Genomic DNA, 17,941 nt, shown 5'->3' with positions numbered 1-17,941 from the left:
ATGTTTTTTCTTTGAATCGTCATTAGTGTATTACAGCTTTTAAAAATGCATTCAACTAAAAATAATATAATAAATACGCTACTAAAATTTCTAAAGCATTGCATGTCCTTTTGGGAGTGAAATTTCATAAAAATTCTAAAAGGTTATTACATACATTACTTAAGAAAACCCTTAGTGGAGATGAATTGAGTTCTATTTGCTGGATGTGAATGTGGAGTCAGAATCACAGTGACAGCTTGGCCTGCTCAGCTCTCCTCTTTATATTACATGAACGCACACCCTGCACTCAACACAAAGTTTTAGCCCCTCTGAGACCATGCTAAGGTTAGTAACAAATTTTAAAAGCTGCCAAAATGTTTCTCTTGGCCTTAAAACTCAATTTCATTGTGCAGTGTGTTGGATGAAATCTGATAACTGCCAGGCTCTCTGAAGACCTGATTCATATAAATAAACCGGAACCCCTTCGTTCCCTTCCATGTCGTAGTCTGCACACAAGCAGAATTAAAAACATTGATTAAATGCCAAACGGGAGCAGGATGTGCCAGTGTTTACTGTTAATCGTGTCCGATTGATGCCCATATTACAAATAATTAAGTTGTGCTTATAATTGCATGTTAATTCACCACCATTCCTATCCTAGTCAGCTTAAAGTTTTGATGAAGGCGAAGAGTGTAGTTTTCCCACTTAGTGGCACCAAGTGGATTTTTAGTTTGTGGCTCAAGTAATGCATGAATATAGGACAAACACAAATTGTAAAGTGTTCAAAATCTGATATGTTTGCAGTTCTAAATAGTGTTGCTAGTGGTGTAGAAATTACATATTTCACCTGCTTCTGGGTATTGCTGAGTAATGTGCTTTTAGTTGCAAAAGTGTACGTAATTTTTTTTTTTGTCTTGTCATGTAATATTATGTCTACATTATGTTATACATTACCAAGATGTGCTAAAAGTATTTTTCCCCCAATTGTGTTGTGTCCCTGACTTCTAGGAACTCTGTAAAGTAATTCAACCAAGGTTGTGAAAAACGTAATGAGATATCCGGAACTGGCAACGAAACCATCGCACATATTTTCATGTTCAGAAGATGCTATTACCACTCTGAACTGCACAGTTAAAAAGGGTGTTGTAAGAACAGGAAATTAATTATTTCAGTGCTTTTGAAAAGGACTGTGGAATGTGGTTCCTTCATCGTCAGATGTAAATTAAGACTTTGCAATTTTCTGAAGATTTAAAGGATAGTTCACCCAAAAGAGTAAATTCCAAACTTGTATAACCTACAGTCATTTCTTCTGTGGAATACACAAAAAAAAGATATTTTGAAATATAATCAAATGTTTGGAAAGACAGAGGGCCAGTCAGCGATGATAGAATTTTCATTTTTTGAGAGAAGTATTCTTTAAATTTGTATTATTTGTTCCAGAGGTGTCAAGTAACGAAGTACAAATACTTCGTTACCTTACTTAAGTAGAAATTTTGGGTATCTATACTTTACTGGAGTAATTATTTTTCAGCCGACTTTTTACTTCTACTCCTTACATTTTCACGCAATTATCTGTACTTTCTACTCCTTACATTTTAAAAATAGCCTCGTTACTCCTATTTCATTTCGGCTTGTTTTCATTCCGGCTTATCATCGTTCAAAAAAAACCTATCCAGATAAATCGCGCCATCCGGATAGAGTGAATTTGATTGTGGTTGGATGAGAAGTATAAACACATACCATTCCGACACCCTATTGGTTTGTACGCGATCCATCGCACCTGCACATGACACAAATCACGTCACACTTTAGCAAGGACTGGGGTCGTTACTCAAAAAAGATTATTTCTTAAAAGTTATTATTTCTCCACTACTGGCTCATTTATCAAACGGGTGCTTTCTCTTCGTCCTCCGCAAATTAAGCTACAGTAAGTAGTTCGGTAGAGAGACGTTTGAATAAATTAGCGTTTGCGATTGACAATGTTGTGATAAGTAGGCTATACTAACTTTGTAACTCGTTACCCACAACACTGGACACAGCAGACGTATGTAGCCAAGTACGAAGATGTCCGTGGCAGAGACTCGAGAAGAGAACTCGAGCGAAATGTAACTGATGTAGATTACCCTGTTGTTGTACATACAGCATTGAGTCCAAAGTGTTTGTTACATCTTCTAGTTAAATGTGACATTGTTGCCATTAGCTATAGAATTGAGCATAGTACAAACCAGGAAGCTATCAGGATTGAGTTTATTAATCACTTGGATTAATCATTAATTTTGACAGCACTAATGTTTATTGTATATAGACAGGGGTGCACATAAGTGGTCCGCATGCGCGACCAAAATTAAAAATGCACTGCGTAAATAAGTTTTGACAGCGCATTTGCGTACCGACATGGTTGACCATTTTAGATCGACAAACTGTACTGTATAAGATTTCTATCCAAACTGAAAGCATAATCTAGGCTACCTGCTGCCGTTTTCAAAGCAAACCTGTCTGTGACATTTCATACACTGACGCAATTCCATCAGCAGCGCTAAACCCGGAAGCGCATAATACTTACTTGCCGGCAACCCGCCAAAATAAAAGCTCGCTGATTTTACGTTTGAAAATGATGAAAATTAAAATTAAAAAAATGATAATAATAAAAATATTAACATTTTATTTTTAAGTTTACTATGAAATAATTGCATTTGTATTATCACACTTGATTATTATATATATATATATATATAAATTTTTTAAAAAATGAAGCGCAATAATATTATTATCACTATTATTAATTATTTTTTTTATAGTTATAGTTTATGGGTCACACTACATGCCATGGCCTGTGTGAGGACCAAACCAAATCTCCAGGTTCTCATGTGAGAACCAGGCTGAAAAACTTATGTGCACCCCTGTATATAGACAACCATACAAGGGTAATTGTTACTAAGCCTGCCCTGGGTACAGCAATTTTTTTGTCCGTTGCCCTCACAGATTCCTGCAGCTAAGCTTGGGTGTACATTTACTTTCCAATAAAGGTTAATGATGACATTCCTCTGAAGTTTGACTTTTTGCACCATTACAATACTTATAGGGAGTCATCATATCTTCCGCTCCATGAAACATGTTAATGCTCAGTAGTACACATATATGGTTCTTTAATGTATTTGCATTGTACTAAAATGCGTTCATTTTTAATGGGCATATATGCGGCTGAAACAGGTAGCCTAGTGCAACCCAAATTTTTCAACATTAACATTTTAATATAACATTATAGTCATTATGGCCTTTAGAAAAATGTTTTTTGAGGAGGTGGGGTAGTGCACAATAGGCCCCTGCAGCGCGGCCTAAGCTTTTGTCCTTAATGGCATTTTCTTCCTTACATTACTTTTACTTTTATACTTTAAGTAGTTTTTAAACCAGTACTTTTACACTTTTACTTGAGTAAAAAGCTTGAGTTGATACTTCAACTTCTACAGAAGTTTTTTTAAACCCTAGTATCTATACTTCTACCTGAGTAATGAATGTGAATACTTTTGACACCAGTGATTTGTTCCCTCCCTTTAGGTTTTCTCCATTTTCATCTTTATCAAAATGTTTTTCAGCGACGTTAGTATTTATTTGGTCTTTTGAAGAGTGTTTCAATGTTGCAACTATCATCTTATTATAAACTAAGTGTAGCCAATTTGAATAAATCTATCTACCTTATTTTTCCCGTTAGAGCGGTCGCGGCCATTTGCAAATTTAATGTGTTTGGATTCCGGTGTCATTCGCGTCCAGCTATTTTAAGCTGTTCAAAACACCTCGTTTTGCTGCTTGATATTGCAAACTGGGGTGTCTTACCATGTTATTTTAATATATTATCTTAATTATGAACACACTGGTTTGTAGTGCAAACAGTTTTACAGTTTACTGCACATTGTTATTCTTCTCGTTATTTCCCTACAGCGGCTAATGAACCGGAAGCGCGAACACATTCACAGAAAACGCCTTACTTCCTCGTTGAAAAATAAGGTGGATAGCAAGTTATTTGAAGCTGCTTAAAGGTCATCTTCTGTGTCTTGACTGCAAACATAACTGTGATGTAGCATTCATTAATGTTACGTTGTCTGGTGTGTAAAGTAACGCGCACGACAAAGGAGTACAATTCGTTTTAATATTTCACAGACTGGGAAGGGCACAACCAAACATAAATCCAAAACGGACACAGACTATATATACTGAACGCAATCAGGGAGGAACTGAAAACAGGTGTGGAACTAATTAATCAAAAACCATGGAAACAAACTAGGCAGGCAGGCGGAGACATAGAAAACTAAACTAAAACAGGTCATACATGTAACAATTAAATACACAGACATATTTTTAAGTTTCAAACTGAGCCTGTGAAATTACACAGCGAGACCCAGTATTCCACCTTTCTTGGAAACCAGCTACTGTAATTAGAGCAAAGTAATTACTTGAGCTCAAACCTCCTTTTTTTCTTGCTGATTACATGACCTTCACGGTCACATTAAGTTAGCCCAAACAAACCCAGTCTCTGGCTCCCTGTGTAAAAGGAACAAATGAACTGCGGACTGCAAAGAGTTTTCAAAGTCAAACCACCACCTGAATTTCGATGCACCTTGGGCCCAGTCTGAAGTCATAATAAGCACTAGGATTGCATGATAATTGCTACAGCTAATTAGCCTCTCGTGGCAACCAGCAGGATTTCCAAACAGGGGAAAAATCTATGTAAGTCTTGTTTTGTGTCTTTATAATTGTAGAATAATCAGCAGGAATTATGTACCCCTCTAAGTCAAATGGGACTTATTGTGTTAATAATTCATAATATGTATTTATACGACCTTTCCATTTAAAAGATTTTTAGTAATGCAATAACCTGGTACAGTATAATACGGCATGGAATATTCAAAACAAGTTTTTTTGTAGTTATATTCTTGTAAATAAAACCGTGTAAATGTGATTTGTACTTGTCGCTGTGTCATTCTGGGATGTTGTGGATGCTTGCTAGAGTTTTCTGGATTTGCTAAGAGGTTATTTACTGTCCGAAGTCAAACGAATATTTGGTAACACTTTAGTATAGGGACCAATTCTCACTATTGACTAGTTGCTTATTAGCATGCCTATTATTAACTTATTGGCTGTTTATCAGTACTTATAAAGCACGTATTCTGCATGACCATATTCTATATCCCTAATCCAAACCAATACATAAACTTAACAACTACCTTACTAATTATTAATAAGCAGCAAATTGGGAGCTTATTGAGGCAAAAGTCACAGTTAATGGTTTGTTAATAGTGAGAATTGGACCTTAAAATAAAGTGTGAGCAAATATTCATGATATTCTGAATGATCTCTTTTTTCATTGTAAATTTGTTGCTTTTTTTGTGTTAACCAGTTCTATTGTCTGTCAAAAATCACGAGTCTCATCATTTGGAAAAAATAGCACGCCTCTACAAGCTACAGAATTTGAGGTGTCATTCTGTGAAGTGAGTTAGTCAAAAGGACAAAGGGAATTTATTCTATGCACTAAACCAGCTGAATGAGGAATGACTTGCTTTACACACAATGAAACATTTTGTCTATTCAGATGTCTGTGGTTTGCTGTGACCTAAGACGTGTTCAGGGTAGGGGCGGGCGATATACCGGTAGACACAATTAACCTGTAGAAATTTTTCAGCCGGTAGAGATTTTGGACTACCATCTCTATCACAGTTACACGTTCACGTGACATTGCTGTGCTACATGGTCACGAAAACTTATCATTTGCACTCGTTTTTAAGCATTGAGGTTTAAAACAAGTGTTTTAAACTGTTCAAATGCAATCAGCAATGAAAGAGAACTCATTTCGCTATATGCGCGCACTTTCAGTGCTGCCAGAGAGGTGCGCTTGTGAAGACGGTGCTCAAAGAGCGTGGGAGTATTTTTGCCACTTTATAGGCCTTGAATGGTTAAACACACACATTTGTATGTGTCAAAATGCCCATCTTTGCAAATATCCTTGTAAACGCGGGAAATTTAGGTCTTAAGTGAAGGCAAACCGCAAAGAAAGAAAACAAATTTGTAACAGTATATTGGATCCGGGCAGCTCTTTAAATGACAGGGTGTAGCATTTCTTATTCATTTGCTCCTATTGCTTGTAATGAGTTTCTTATTCTTATTTAATCACTGACTGATTACATGTCTTCAGTGAGCTGCTTGTTGTTGTTTTTTTTGTGTGTTTTTTAGGCCAGTATTAGGTTTTTGTGATATTGACACTGGTGACAAGAATTATAAAATTACTATGGTATCAAAAATTTTGATATCATAAAGAGCTTATTGAAAGCAAAAATAACTCTATCTTGATACATATCGTTACAGTGAAATAAAATTACTCATATTGGGTTTTTTTTTAGATTTTGGTCATATTGCCTACCCCTACTTCAAGGTGTTTGCTTTGATTTAGAGAATTGGGATGGCGTTGTGATGGGATATTTTGTGTGGTAGTGGTATTATAAAAATTATTCAGTCAATAAATAAACCATTCAAGAAGTTTGTTGTAGAAAGCCCTTGAGCCATGAACTCCATGCGTACTGCAGGCCATCTCCCTAGTGAGGTGCGTCGGTGAAACCAGTCCTGTGAATTTCTCATTTGAGGTTATCATATTATTAAAGCTGACCTTGCATTCTTGCTCCAGACCTCTCAGGAGAGGCAAAGGCGATCGTTTCACTATCATCATAGGTCAGGGAGGTGACGTACAGCCACCTCTCAGGATTGTTCTTGCAAGTTTCCTATCGTGTCTTCTCATCACTCTGATATGTGTGTTGTTTCAAACTCAATAAGAGAGTGTGACGTGTAAGGTCTGCCTGCAATCTCTTTTCATTTTCAGCTGACAGGAAGCAACTCAAACCCCCTACCAGTGAACAGCCTTAAATGCGCAACCTGACGATGAACTCACAGATCCCATCAAAATCCAATGTGGATGCAAAGCAATTGCTGATACTTTGATAAGGCTGAAGGTTTTATTTATTAACTCTTAAATATTTTTTCCTAACCTGTGATAGCCTGAAATGTTCATTACCAATAACCCAGTAGGCATATACTTTTTGTCAACCTGCCATTGGATGGAGTGGTTTAATTCCACTTTACATATGAAATGAAATGCCTTCACTCAGGTAGTTATTGTGTCTGAAACGGCACAAGTGATGAAGGCTCACCTCGTCTCTGGTGTTCTCCAGCGGCCCATAGTGCAGAACGGATGTACAGACAGGAAAGCTCATTCGTGGTATTCATTTTGTCATTTTATCTTTCCAACGAACAATTACATTTCAGACATAATTTGGCGTGATTGCAGACAGTTGCAGAACATGATAATGGAGATGTCTCATCTAGACACTCTAAATTTTACAACAAAAACAAATTTTAACTTTACAACACAATGTAATGATTGCTTTAATTATATAGCTGTTAATCCGTTAAGATAAATAGGCTTCATGCTGTAAAGTCTGACATGCTCATCATATATTGTGATTGGTGTCGGTGCCATGCCGTCACTTCAGATGTCGCCCTACATCCAGACTCGTCACTGAGAGAGTTTGTATTGCAGGCATCTACGGGATTCCCACACGGCCTTTAGTATTTTGATATTTTTAGCCAAAAGCATCTGTTTTGTAGAGCGCATGTGCGCTAGCTTTGCCCTGTTCTCTGACAAGTCCCTCTGCCAGATAAGTCATCCATGATTGGTAGATTGGGGATAGAATGTTTTGTTGGATTGCTGCAGAAAGGAGGTACAATTATACCGTCAGTCTCAGACAGCAATTTTGGCATTTTTCACCCACCAGTCACTCGCATGCCTTGCACTATTGGCACATTTGGTTTTGCCTTTTCTTTTCTTTTCTTTTTTTAATTTGGGAATGTAATAGCATACACATTGGTAAAAGAATATATATATATTTTTTTTTTCTAGGCAATATGTACAGGATTCAGCTCACTGAAGACTTTATTATGAAACATTGGTTGAATGCTGGGAGTGCTTGTCAGACCAAGAGGATCACGGCTGAGTCTCCTGCGGTCTTCCGCAGCCATACTGATAACTCTCCAGACTAGAAGAAAACTGAGCAATCATATTCTGCTGGTGGGTAATTGAACTTTCGAGCAGTCATCAAGGATGAATAGAGGATTGTAATTTTAAAATCAGACCCCCTTGTTCTCTTCGACCCCCACACAGAGACATTTGGCTTACCACTGTAGTTCTGCTTCACTGAAGAACCCGGTGACGGAAGATTGTGAACATTGAAGGTCTTGCTCGCTCTGAATCTAAAAGAAAAGAGCAAGACATTCGTACTGTAGATTCCAGAAATCCACTCCTGCGTTGCTGTTTTATTCACACCTTTGAACCACAGAGATTCACAGGATTGTAAGTACAGGACAAGTTGACCCAGAGTCAATTTTATTTATTTATTTATTTTTTAAATAGTTAAAATATTTAAGAAAAAAAATAAATCCTAAAGATGATTCTTCATGTAAATTCCTTCATGACACAGCACAAGCAACAAATGATCAAAAGCATCTTTTCTATTTTACAAGTTATTTTTATAACCTACCCACAATGAGCAGCACTACATTTTCTTTGCTTATTCATTTTTATTCCTGTGCCGTTGCACTGGGTACCCCTGTGCACAATAACATCTTAATGGATTCCTGGAATAATAAACCTCAAACATGATCACTGACTGATTGTGAAAGTTGAGAAACGTTAGAAGATGTTGTATGACAGATCCTTCAAGCTCTACAAGGAAAACCATAAATGTATGAAGCCTTGCATATACAAGATATGTGACATTTTATGTTTAATTATGTAATAGATTTTTTATTATTATTTTATTTTATGATGACTATGATCTTCCTGGCACCAGAATGGGTCACTGTTACATAAACGGCTCAGACGCAAGGCTGCAGATCAAATTCTCCTATGTTATGTTTTTCCCATGTTCTTCAACTCTATAGACCACTAAGACCTCCACTCTGCTCTGGTTCCAGCCTGTGACTCTTTCATTGCCTATTTTTGGGAAGCTTTTGTCACTCTTGACAGAGATTATGCAGATGAGGCAGCCACACGCATCCTGGAATGGTTTAAACGGGTCGGTGTAAACAAAGAGTGGAGACGGCTTACATGCTGACAGGATGTGCCTCTCCATCGCCACTTTCCCTCAGGGCTGCCGATGAAGGGGCTGCATCTCCTCAATTCAGAGCTTGTTTCACAGCCAACGCAGCGTTGTAAGCTTTTCTCCACACCCACACACCTTTTTCAGCAGAAGAAGGGATGGTTTTTATAAGCGATTATATATGTACTCACTACGTAGTGCTTTTTAAAACCTCCACATGGCTACTGTAAAATCACTCAAAGGGTTGAATAGGCTGAAGGCCTCAGCTGGATTCATTTCAAGCTGGTTTTGTTTAAAGATCATTCACTTCCTTCTTCGGAGAATTCTGAGAGCAGGACAGATCACCATTGCGCACAATTGCTATGTTACTCTGCCTGTTCCTCTGCCTCAGATTTTTATTATTTTCGAGTGGTAAAGCCCTCTTTTGTGTAAATAGGATCTTGAAATATTTACCGGTGGGTGAAGGCAATATCTCAAAAATCAAAGAATTTCAAGGTTCCGTCGTTTTTTGGCATGCATGAGACCTCAATGTTAATATTTTCATGTGTGGTCAAGGTTTGGCCGGTTGGCATGGTTCCATTAGCTTCTGCTGGTAGATAATACTTCACCATCTGGTTCTAAAAAGCACCTGCCTTCCATCGATGGCCATTCAAATGTATTTGAGTATGTATTTGAATGTATTCCTTTTTGTTAACATGGAGCAGTTTTTTTTTTATTTTATATATATCATTTTTACCAGCTTCTTTTTCTCGAGGGTTACACAGAGAATATCTTCTGTCTTTAATGTCAAAGCCCAGGATAGTTGCTTACTGTTGGGCTTGTGACTGTGTTCTTGTGGAGCTGTCAATTTCTTTCTTTTAACTTTTATCTTTTAAAAGCTGATAAGCCTATATGTTGTCCAATCTATATTTGAGTGTATAGTTTGTTGCCTTTTGTTATCTGAATTTAGATTTGTTTGTTTTTTTGTTTGTTTTTTTCTTTCTGGGACCGTAGAAGAGTAGAGATGCTGTCCTAGACATTTTCTTACAACAGGTGTGCATCTGTAATTTTCACAGCTCAGAAGAATTGAGTCAGTTTTCTGAAACTCATTAATTCTTTCACTTCAAAGACTGGTGATTTTGAAGAGGATCAAACATGAAGGATATGTATGAAGAAGGGGCTTGCTTTTCTAGGTCAAAGAACCTTTACAGCTCAGGTCTGCCCTGAGCTTGGAGGAGGTTTGCATTCAATGTGATGCACAGACAAGACATTCTCTGGTATCTATACAGAAGTCATTCAGCCCAGTGATTAGACTACAGCTAAGTGTAGCCTAAGGCAAACTTAGTGCAATATTCATCATAGCTAGAGGTTGTCTTTTTATTACCTCTTCCTTGTAGTTGTGTAAACTGACTAAAATTGACAACTCTCGTTGGTATTGTTTTTTTGTTCAAACAATTGCTTTCTCATTCTGACTGCTTATGAGAAACACAGATCTAAATAGAAGACACGATTTGAATGCATAGTAACTATTTTAATGTGCAAAGTCTCTCCACCGTTGAAATATATTTGGATGTAAATTCTTCTGCCTTAATTATCCATTATGTGAACCTGAACGTGTTTAAACCTGCTACATAAATTTCAAGAATATAAAGTAGAAAAATAAATAAATCAGCCTTAACTGCAATGTTGCACAATGAGTATTGTGGTTCATATTTTAGAGTATTTCGACATTTGGGATATATATATATATACCGGTATATGTATGTATATATATATATATATATATATATATATATATATATATATATATATATATATATATATATATATATATATATATATATATATATATATATAAATTATTTGTTTTTCATTTTTAAAACAAGTATAACCTTATATCATTGCAATTATCCGAATAATTCTGCTTAAAATCTAGTGTAACTGTATCTTAAGACCTTTGAAGCACCAGTCAGGACTAAAAAAAAAAACATAGAAATAAATTTAAATATATGCAGTTTGTAATTAAAACATGCCCTTCCTCCACTTTGTTTATTGTGTTTCAGTGCAATACACTTATCATTAGTCCACACTTCACACCAATGTTTATTACTGCTTCTATGAAGGTTTTTCTGCAAAACCATGTCTTCAAAAGTTGAACAGAACGTTTTTTTTGTTGTTGTTGTTTTTTTGGGGGATTTTTTTGGACATTGGAACCTTGGCAGGAACATACACATCAGCAGCATCTGTGATACTGTTGTATAATTCATAATCATCCACTGTGCTTCTATCTCTCAAAGGAAATATGTAGCAACTCTAGAAGACAGATGCATTCATACATGATTGCAGATGTAACGTTTGTTCTGTTGAGTCTTTACCCCAAAGCATTTTGTTTTTTCCACACTGTTGTCACCCCACAGGCTTGCATTTAGTCAGAAAGTCAAATGTTTAACTGAGAAAATCAATGAAGTTTAGCTGCAGATTGACTAATTTGGGGAACCATCTAAGATCAACATACAAACTTAGGCTTGTATAAGTTTCAGTAGGACACTTAATTATGGTATCATCACAGTATTTTTTTGTAAGGGTAGTTGTGCAGCAATCGTTTTTAAATTCTAACTGTAATCAAAATTGTCCCTGTTTGCTGTTTGTATACTCATTCCTGATCTCATTGTGCATGCACAGTGCACATTATCTCAAAGGAAAATTAATAATTCCTCAATATGGCAACATGCTCAGCCTTGTAAATGACAGCTTGTCAACCAGTGGTGCTCTTGGTGTTTCAGGGAGGAAGTAGAAATTCACGGTTGACTTTGAAATCAGGTATGGGTCACCCACATTTCATGATTTTTCCCTAGTTGACTATCCTGGGTATGCAATTCTACAATACAGAAGTAAAACAGTTTACAGAATCTCCCCTCTAATCCCAGGTTCCCACTCCACGATTTTCACGATTTGATGTTGCTCTTCTCACACTGCACGACTGTCTGGGGTACAATCTAGTTGCTGTTGTGTGCACTACGCAACGGATCAGGTCACACATTACACAGCTTTTCAATGGAAATAATCACCAACAGCTCTGCCTTGTCTACAAACTGTTTCCAAGAACCAAACACATGCAAGAATTGATCCAGTAAAAGGATTCATTCCTGTTAAAAACAGTAGCCTGCAAAAAGCTTGCAATCCAAGTTGTCTGTACACTGATTTGCAGTGAAAAATAAAAAAATAAACAAAGAAGAATATGAAGGAAAGAATGATTGCTTGCTGATGTTGTGTTGCAGATCCATTATGACTCCACCCCTGAAATTTCCCTTCCCTGTACTGTGCTCTCATTGGCTGTAGGTTGTCACTGATGTCGTTTCCAGTCAAACACATTTCACACAGTCGCCAACAGGTCCAGCTCTTTAGCATGCCAGATATCTTGCGTGCATTGGCGATGCATAGGCACTTCTCTCAGATAACGCACACTACACAGTTGTCACACACGTGCACCGGTTTGCCTTTGATTTCAGCCATTTGTTGGAAATTTCCACAAAACTGGAAGTTAATAAACATCAGGGCTAAAATCAAGTGGTGTCAACCCAGCGTAAAATTTCCTTTCTAATATTTCTCCTGTGCAGATGGAGTTTTAAGTGAAGTCCATCTGCATTTGCATTGATGCTCAGTATAAAACAGAAGCTGTCTTGTTTACTACAATATCTTTAAATATTGAAAAGAATGGTACACTGCACGGATTCGTGTGCCTAATGGAAATAGATTTTGCTCAGAAAGAATAACAATTAGAATATTGGTTTCAAATGGCGTTTCATGTTGACTTGTAACAGACACTGTAGTCTTTCGGTTATTCAAACAGATTATTCAGTTGCTGTTTAGACTGAAGTCACAGTGGATGGATAGGGTTTTGAACACAGCCGCGGTCAGCGAGTCATCTTTAAGCAGAGAGCTGAGTGCTGGTGAAGTAGTCGGGCCAGCCTTTGATGAGCAGATAAAAAGAAGTGCTGGAACTCTGGCTTTTACTCTCCCCTTTTCCAGCCTTTGAATCAGGAAGGGACTTTTCAGATGATGCCTGTTTGTTTGTCTTTTTTTGACAAACAAATCCAGCTCTCTGCAAGCCCGCTCTTCTGTTTGATGAGGAAATGAAAGCCCAAGAGGGTGCATTATTCCTTCCAATATTTCTGCCACTATCGGCTTTGTTTGTCTGTTTTATCTTTGTGTGACTGTGTAATTCAACCAAACCCTCGTCCTCTGTTCAGCAGGAGAATTTGGCAGTGTGACTCTTTTCATAACCTCTCCACGTTGCCTCCAGCATGTCATCTCTCACCCCGAGAGAGCAGAACCCTCTCACAGCTGTCAGACATGACCGAGAACTTCTGGACTTAGGTTGTGTATGGCTCTTGCCACAAGGTGATAAGTTATCCATGCTGTGCCTTGGAGCCTCTCATACGATTGCCTTATAGAAGTAATCGGCCCCCAGATGATTAAAAAACCCAGGATCTTTCCCAGCTCTCCCTACACATTAGGCAAGGTTAATATACTGTATCTGGAGACTGATTCCAGTGTGCCTTCCAGTCACATAACACTGCAATCTTATTAAATAAGAGCAATTATATTCACGTAAAAAGGCCCAAGGGCTAAACCATTGGGTGGAGACAACACTGTTGATTTGTTGTGATGTAATGTGTGCTAACTAAGTTAAACAACGCTTTTACTGTTGCTTATACGTTGAGTTTAAACCCTGAGTATTACACTTTAGCACATTCAAGAAAGATACCCCCCCCCCCCCCATTAAAGAGTTTAAACAGTATTCACTATTTTTTAAAGGTTCCTCCGTAAACCTCTGTTGCTTTTATGCTTTTTTATAATTTATTGTGAAGCCCACAATGCAGACTGTGGTTTCTAAAGATCCTTGCTTTCTTCATTTCCCTACAGACATCCCTTTACCATCATGTTTTATTCCCTTAGTCTTGCTGGCATTGTCAGCAGCCCATTTTATTGCATAGACAGGTTTTGGCGCACCTCCAGGATGGCGCACTTCCACTTGCAAGATTCTCCCAGGAGTCTGTCTGATCACAATAAGTCAATTTGAATCCATCACCCACAGGAGTAAACTTGTCTTGTCCATTACATTCAGGTGAATTTCCCAAGGAAAACTCTTGTATATTTTATTCAGCAGTTACGATGGATCAGATAAAGGTGGGACTCTTTAATCTTTCATTTCTAGGTGACTTTTAACAGGCATTTAATGGCTAATGGAAAATACATTAAAATGGACTTCCTTTATTCTGCTTTCTTTCTCCTTGCCTTTCTTTTGTCTCCAGTTATCAGTGTCTCTCAATACAGTGTGTTACAATTGAGAAGGCAAAGTAATCTACATTCATTTCTCAATGTTTCAGTCACACTGACAAGTGTTGTCCTCCATTGCATCAACACAACATCAGGTCACAGTGACAATGCAGCATTAAAATGTAAGGATCCACCCGCTAGTCCAAACAACGGAATCCAGCGGCCTAGTCGAAGGTTTAATGTGCATTTTACTTGCGCTTCTGAATTTATCAGGATTTAGTTTCAATTTTAGTCTAGTTCCGTGCTTGATCTGACTCAAGTTTCAAGTGATCATTAAATTTAGACAATATTTATAATAAAGAATTGATCACTGACATCGATCGTATATTAATTTAGATATTTGATTATCCTAGACATCCCATACTTTCAATTATCCGTTCACTGGGGACCTATTGTCACACAGAGTCTCACGCCCCGGGTTTTGCGTAGGTTTTAACTTGCCAGTCCCATGTTAGTCAGAGGATGTAGGTAGACTAATACCTAATTGTCTGCCGCTTGCTTATGACAAAATGTGTAGTGTACTTAGTTGTTTCCCATACAACTTGCTAGCACCAGTGATAGACAGAAATCTGAGGTCTCCGATGACGTGCCTACTGCTCCGTTCATTCATGAGCCTTCAGTTTGACCTATCCTGGCCGTAGATTTGCGGTAACAAAAGCCTCCTCACAATCTAATAGTCATAATGATTTCAGAAGTTATCAGAATAAATCAAATATAACAATTTATTATTAGTCAGGTAAAGTTGTATCATGCCAATTACATAATGAAACAATTAGAAGCCAATTTAGAAAGGATAATGCAATTGTGAATCCCATTGTAACCACGTGGCAACCCTGCTCCTGTACATAGAGACTGTGGCTATATGGGAAATAGCCAAGTGACCTACGCAGGAGACGAACAAATTTAACATAGTCACACATGTAACAGTTATCCTAATTTAACACAAGACACATGGTCTAAAATGCATAGCAAAGCACTCAGATGTTTTAGAGAATAAACTTAATTAGCCTATGTGCACGTGCAGTAGCACAAACAACTGTACAGTGTGCTCTGTGGGCACAATGTGTTTAACACAATTACACTTTTAAATCATACCTGACAGCAGAGAGACACACAGCAGCGAGAGATCCAGAGACCCTCACACACTGCATGGAGTTTTCTGACTACAGAAATTCCAAAGTAGTGTTTTGTCACTTCCCTTATATACCCAAATAAGAAAAACTAAAAAATCTTCAAATCAGTTGTAAAAACATAAAAGACCTTTTGGTGTTTTTGGTTCTAGTGCTCTAGGGTCGCACCTGGATGAAGATGGATAAACATTCCCGCAGACCCCTAAAGGGGGACACACCCCCTCCTCAGCAGAACACAATTCTACAAAGGTTTTCATATTTCTCATAATACAAGTGACTACTGTGAAATTGAGACCAATTTACCAATCACACAGAGACCTTTAAAATGATACCAAACATGAAAGAGTTATGATTACGAATTCTGAAGATACAGTAAATGCATGATATAAGTATAGCAACTTTAGTTCTTGACATTTCTCTGTCAACTTGACAGAGTGACCTGGACCATGTGCCCGGGGGGAAGGATGGGTGAAGGAGCTGATGAGCAAATGGTCTTTCTGCCAGATCTTCTTGTCAGATTAGAGAGTTTATTGTTTTGTTGGATGGCATGTGTGTTGCGAGAGTTCCTGAGTGTTTGGCTTCATGAGGAGATCAAAGCCTCCCTACAAAAAGAAATGTAAGCCATTTTGTGGAAATGAGCAGCTCGGACATTCATCAGCTCCTTTTGTATTTCAGCGGTGGGTGAATAAATTATGACAAACGTTTTATTTTGGGTGACCTTTTAACAAATGAAGCTGAGTCACGTTTATATTCATGTCAAAGGAATTTCTCTCTGCAATAACCATCATAGGTGATGTCTTATTTTCCGTTGGGGCACAGTGAGGCATGTATTTTCTACAGTGCAATGATCATGACACTTTGCTACAGTGAGATCTGTCTCTGCAAAGAAAATCCTCCACCGACAACACTTGTGTGTTATAAATGGAAATGACAACCATCATTTTACATCAAGGTAATGAACCACCTTCAAATGCTAATAACAACTCAATGGACCAGCCCTGGGCTTGACAGCCAGTATACATTAGTAACCATAAAGCACATGTTGCAACTCTCTCAAGTACACTATTGTATGTTTTTTAAATATATTTAGTGTTTTTGTTTTTTAATTCACTGCAGCAGCTAGTTTAAATGAAGCCCATCTGATGTATAGGGACACAGAAAGTAATATCACTCTTTATTTATCAAAGTCAAATAAATCTTGTCGTGAAAGCCTCTGCATACAGTAGATACATGATTTTCACAAATAAGAAGAAATTCATAAAAGGATAGAAGGGATCCTTTGACGCTCTTTAAAGTTTTAATGTCATTCAGGGCACCCTATAAAGGCCTAAGATGTTTATTCACCCAGATTACTACAGAATTATTGTATTTCCAACCCCTGAGCATCTTCACTTGCTTGCGTATATTTAATCTTTGACATTAACTTCCTCTGATATTGGTCTGTTGAAATTAAGCTCTCCTAAATGCTGTCGCCTATCTGTGCTTTTTCTTTCCTTCTCAGTAAATGCACACAAGTTTATGCTCAGTTGCTTTAAGACTCCTTGTTTACCCCCCTCCCTGTGGTCAGTCATAGGAATTTCCCCTGCCAAATTTTGCTCATTCCCATGTTGTGGTTGTTATATCTATTCAGAAATGACTGTGCGGCACCCTGGGATGTCTTTGAGCTAGTGTGTGCTCTGTGTCTCATACAGAAAAAAACTGTAGTGGAGAACGCAGCCTGTCTCCCTTGTCATCTAAATAATGAGTTTCATTTAGTTTGACACCATACTGGGAAAGTTTCGGTATCGGCGTCCAAAAATTGACTTCATTTGCTTGTCCCTTGCTCTCTCAGACAAGACTAAATTAATTAGCGGCAGATTGATATTGCACTTCTCTCATAATGTGGTCCGTGGAGAAAGCGTGACCCGCTGCTTACACCTTGCCTGAGGACTAATAAGCGATCTGGGAGGGAGGAAAAAAATCTAGGTCCAGGTTTTCCCTGCTGCAGTTAGCATTTGCAGGAAGATAGAACAGTTTTTAAATCCGAGAGCCATCTGCTTTGATGCAGACCGCCTGTTGTATTTGAACATTTAATTTTGTTGGAAGTGAAACAGAGATAATGACCCTCTCTAGTTGTCTTCACTGAGGGAAGCTTCCGTAGCCAGTGCAATTGTGCATGTGTGTGTGTGTGTGTGTGTTGAGCACCAACATTTCTCCCCAGGATTAATTAGTTTGATTCACACTGTGTCAGCCATGCCAACATCATTCCCCGGGGTAACTGGCAAACAAACAGCAAAAAAGAGAAACCAGATACCTTTTGTGTGTGCGCATGTTAGTTGGGCTTGGATGTATGTGTGTGTTTCTGTGCCCAACTTTGGCGAGAGTTTGTCAGATGTG

The 17,941-nt window shown here is 37.8% G+C and overlaps 1 long non-coding RNA gene across 2 annotated transcripts; it reads left to right on the top strand.

Moving 5' to 3' along the window:
* Nucleotides 1-4,282: 4,282 nt before the first annotated feature.
* LOC131539267 (uncharacterized) lies at nucleotides 4,283-10,766 on the top strand. 2 transcript variants are annotated; one of them, XR_009270820.1, is made up of 4 exons: nucleotides 4,283-4,701; nucleotides 7,919-8,086; nucleotides 8,180-8,368; nucleotides 8,959-10,766. It is a non-coding gene; the product is annotated as an uncharacterized LOC131539267 (long non-coding RNA). The 2 variants fall into 2 exon arrangements; XR_009270819.1 differs by having other exon boundaries at nucleotides 4,286-4,701; nucleotides 8,180-10,766.
* The last annotated feature ends 7,175 nt before the right edge of the window (nucleotides 10,767-17,941 follow it).

This window comes from Onychostoma macrolepis, chromosome 04 (genome assembly GCF_012432095.1).
Source record: "Onychostoma macrolepis isolate SWU-2019 chromosome 04, ASM1243209v1, whole genome shotgun sequence".
Taxonomy (NCBI): Eukaryota; Metazoa; Chordata; class Actinopteri; order Cypriniformes; family Cyprinidae; genus Onychostoma; species Onychostoma macrolepis.
The sequence above is the reverse complement of the archived record's forward strand: the minus strand, read 5'-3'. Positions and strand labels throughout refer to the sequence as shown.